This window comes from Spermophilus citellus (genome assembly GCF_964194105.1).
Source record: "Spermophilus citellus genome assembly, chromosome: 8".
Taxonomy (NCBI): Eukaryota; Metazoa; Chordata; class Mammalia; order Rodentia; family Sciuridae; genus Spermophilus; species Spermophilus citellus.
This window is the reverse complement of record NC_138189.1, coordinates 46,008,203-46,012,098: the sequence shown is the minus strand read 5'-3', so window position 1 is coordinate 46,012,098 and position 3,896 is coordinate 46,008,203. Positions and strand designations below refer to the sequence as shown.

General features: G+C 36.4%; 1 pseudogene across 1 annotated transcript; it reads right to left on the bottom strand.

Annotated features, from left to right (window-relative positions):
- Positions 1–2,912: 2,912 nt before the first annotated feature.
- LOC308654659 (heterogeneous nuclear ribonucleoprotein D-like) lies at positions 2,913–3,627 on the bottom strand (annotated as a pseudogene). The gene has a single exon. The product of its transcript is annotated as a heterogeneous nuclear ribonucleoprotein D-like (transcript).
- Positions 3,628–3,896: the final 269 nt, after the last annotated feature.

Genomic DNA, 3,896 nt, shown 5'->3' with positions numbered 1-3,896 from the left:
TTCCCTGAGGCAGAAAAAATCAAATGCTGTTTTGCTATTGTCTCCATCTGTAGTCTACCCTAATATCAGGCATATAGAGCTAATACACTTCAGTATAGCAGTTGAGAATCTTGGTCTCACTTGACCTAAGTCAAGTCATCTTTGTTGTGCTGCCTCTTATAGAAATTGATCACAACTCATGTCAACTTTATTACCAGGAGCAACATACATTCCAGGTACTAAACTCTGCTCTTTTTTTGGAGGTGTGAATAAATGACCAACTGTAATATATAAGATGGCATATACGTTAGTAAGTGTATATAAGATGGTCTTTGCTTTTTTTTTTCTTTTCAGTATTATTGGTGGATCCTGGGCTTCAAAATACACATGTTGAAATTCTGTTTTAGAAGCACAAATTTCCCAAGTCACCAAAATTCTGCTTTCAAAGAACTTCTCAAAAATAAATAAGTAAACAAATATTCTCTATTATCCTCCCAGGAAACAGATCACATCCTTCACTCAGCAATTTCATAGTCACATCAACACTGCCCATTGTTTCAATTATATCCATCATGGCTGACCAAAAGAATAAAAATAGAAAATTTATTTCATATTTAAGTGTGTAGTATTGAGAATATACAACCATGTAATATGCTTTTATCTCCTCATAATGTTTTTATTCTGGTCAATTACAGGCTTACCTAAAGATATATTATACTTTGATAGCTACAGTTCTAACATCGGATGATGCATGTGTAGTAATACCCCAGCTCTGGGTACCCAGCTCCTTAGTAGGCAAAGGTGTCTCTCCCTTCTGAGAAGAACACATGCCACTGTGTGGTACAGAAAGCTGTATATGATAGACACATAGCTTAAGTAAATGCATGATCTGAAGTCTGTAACAGTCTAATTTTAGAGAAGGAACTACTGCATCTCTCAAAGAACCTCTAGAGTGCTACATAAAGGAGCCATCTTGAGAAGTGTTTTATTGCTAGGGATTAAACTGCTCTGGGAATCATATATCTGGCATAATCACAACTCAGGGTCTGTGAGACACACACTGCACTGACCTGGTAGACAGTGGTCACACACACATGGTCAGGATGTATGACAGTATCTGAACAAGCTTGGCAACAGGTATTTCCTGTGGGAAGTAGGGTCTGCAACAGGAAGAGGAGTGGAAGGAAGAGTGGCACTGATCTCTTGCCTTCTGTGGCATAAAGCTATATCAGTTACATATTGTTTCAAACAGGGGCCAGGTCTGAAGGCACCAGGATTGAAGTTACCAAGTTCCAGAGTTCCCCAAATTCCATGCAACATAAAGCTCACTGATTTAATTGTTTCCCCCACTCTTGGAGGTATTCCAGGATCTGTCCTGGCTTAACATTTGACATGCCTCCAGGTACACATCTAAAATGATCTCTAGAGTCAATATAGGCCTCTTGGGCAAAGTTCATGCTCCACTAAATCCAGGTAGATGAGATGGCCTCATTTCAGATCTCAAGTTTCCATATGTCTACATGTACAGTCTAAAACCCTCTGGAGGAAATATAAATCTGGCATGATTAGCATTTTTCTTAACCCATTATATCAAGAAAGGTGGGAAACAGCAACTTTCCACCTCACCTTACTTGTTTATACCTAAGAGGCCTAAAAACAGGCTGCACTGCAACTCAGCCCTCCCTAGAGGATCCCAACCAGAACCAGAGAGGAATGATGCCCAGAACCCTGCCTAGGAGACATTTTTACTCTTTTGTTTCATCTTTGTGCATTCTATTATTATTATTTATTTTCATTTCTCATTGTTTTTTTTTCCAACCATTGTCTTATTATATATTTACTTATTCTTTAACTGAATTTTCTCTTCTTCCTGAATTTTTCTTTTTTAATATTTGCATTATTTTTCTCTTCATTTACATTTTATTATTTATCTACTCTTATTTTTTATTATTTTATAATTATTTCGACCTTTCTTTCTTTTTCCCAATACTTGAGGATCAAGCTCAGTGTCTCTTGCACTTAGGGTAAATCCTCTGAACTACACTACCAGCTCACCTGAGCAGAATTAAGCCCAGATTTAAGGCATAAGCCTGTTCTGCTTAAACCTGAAAGAACCTGTTATTTAAACATAACTGGATACATAAACTTATAGCTTTTTTAGAACCTTTACCATGATTGGAACAGCTATATCAGATTTGTTTCTAAGTATCTGCCAATTCTAAGAGTACCCATTGAAACCCCACCACCTAATAAGGGCTTCTATTCCTATTTTAGGAGTAATTGAAGATGGTATATCATATATACTTTGTGGTCTATACCACACCTGCCTGATTACTAGAGGAACACCACTCTTATTGGTCTTATACAAAAAACAGGTCCCTCAGGATCTGATACAGTATACAACATACTGTAGCCATAACTTACAACTAAAGGGGCACAGGATGTTTGCACTATAAGGCCCCATTGGAAATAAATCAACACCATACAACAAACTGATACATGACACCCATCAGCAAGATAAGGCTACTTATTAAGAAGGCCTGAATACAAAAGAGGAAGAAATCCATCCCAACCAATGTGCAAACCTCTGAATAGAAACTCAATATGAACAAAAGATAATTTGCCATCTCCTAAAGACAATAATTCTATAAAAAAAGATCTTAAAAATATTTTTTTTTAATTTAAGAATCACATAAAGAAGGATTTATTTGAGATTTAAAATTAAATCATACAAATACAATTTGTTCAAACACAAATCCACTTTGAGTCATAACACAGATAGCAAAGGACAAAGTAAAAACAAAGACAACTAATGGGTGGCTATACATATTTGGACATAGTTGTGTCTTGTACACTAGAAAGTCTTTTTCAAAATAATCATCTTAGATCAACAGAAGACCAAACTTCAATGTTGTCCTGAAAGATGGGTTTCTTTAGCATCTTTTATTTTGGTGCTTACCACTCCCTCCAGATGTCTTGCTGTAAGTGCTCTGTTGACCTTGGCCACAACCTCTAGGACCACCTAGTCCAACAGCTATAGCACCTCTTCCTCCTTTTTGTTGTTGCTGTTGCTGTCTATATACTTCTTTGGGCTGTGCAACTTTGATTTCACACTTCCCCAAACCAAATTAGTGATATCTGCTTTCTAACAGATATAAAACAAAATCCTCTTCTTTCATTTGTTTTTGTATCTATGGAAGTTCAATATTTTCAGTCTCTCCAAAGGCTCCAAAATATCCTTTAATTTGTTCTTCAGAAGTATCTGAGCTCAATCTACCCACAAAAATCTTTTTAGAGGGTTCTTTCCCTTTTAAAGCTTTGGCCCTTTTGGGGCATATCAATTTGCCACCCAGTGTGTGTTCTTTTACTTCTAAAACCTTATCAACACTAGCAGCGTCTTTGAAAAGCACAAATCCAAATCCTCTTGATCTTCCAGTGACTGGATCTGTTTTAATCATACAGTCTACAACTTCTCCAAATCAAGACACATAGTCAGTCAGATCTTTCTTGCTCTCATCCCAGCTCAAGTCTCCAATAAACATTTTACCATCATCTTGCTGATTTTTTACTCTCATTGATCTTGGATTCCTCTGTGAATTCCTCTATGTTGCTATATTCTTTCATGTCCTCCATGGTGGCAGAGCTGTAAGCTGTGGGATGCTAGCAGGCAGTCCTGGTCATGGCAACAGCAGCAGAGGTGTGTGGTTTTGGAGTTGGATTTAAAATGCCAAAGATATTTCAATACATAAAATACTGGAACAAGTATTCAAAAGGAAATCCTTTGGAAAAAGATTAATGAATTCCAAGAGAATATGGTCAAACAAATAATGAATTCATGAAAATCATGCCATATATAAAATGAGAAATTCAATAAAGAAAAATGATTTTGAAAAAAAATAAAACAGAAATTTTGGAAA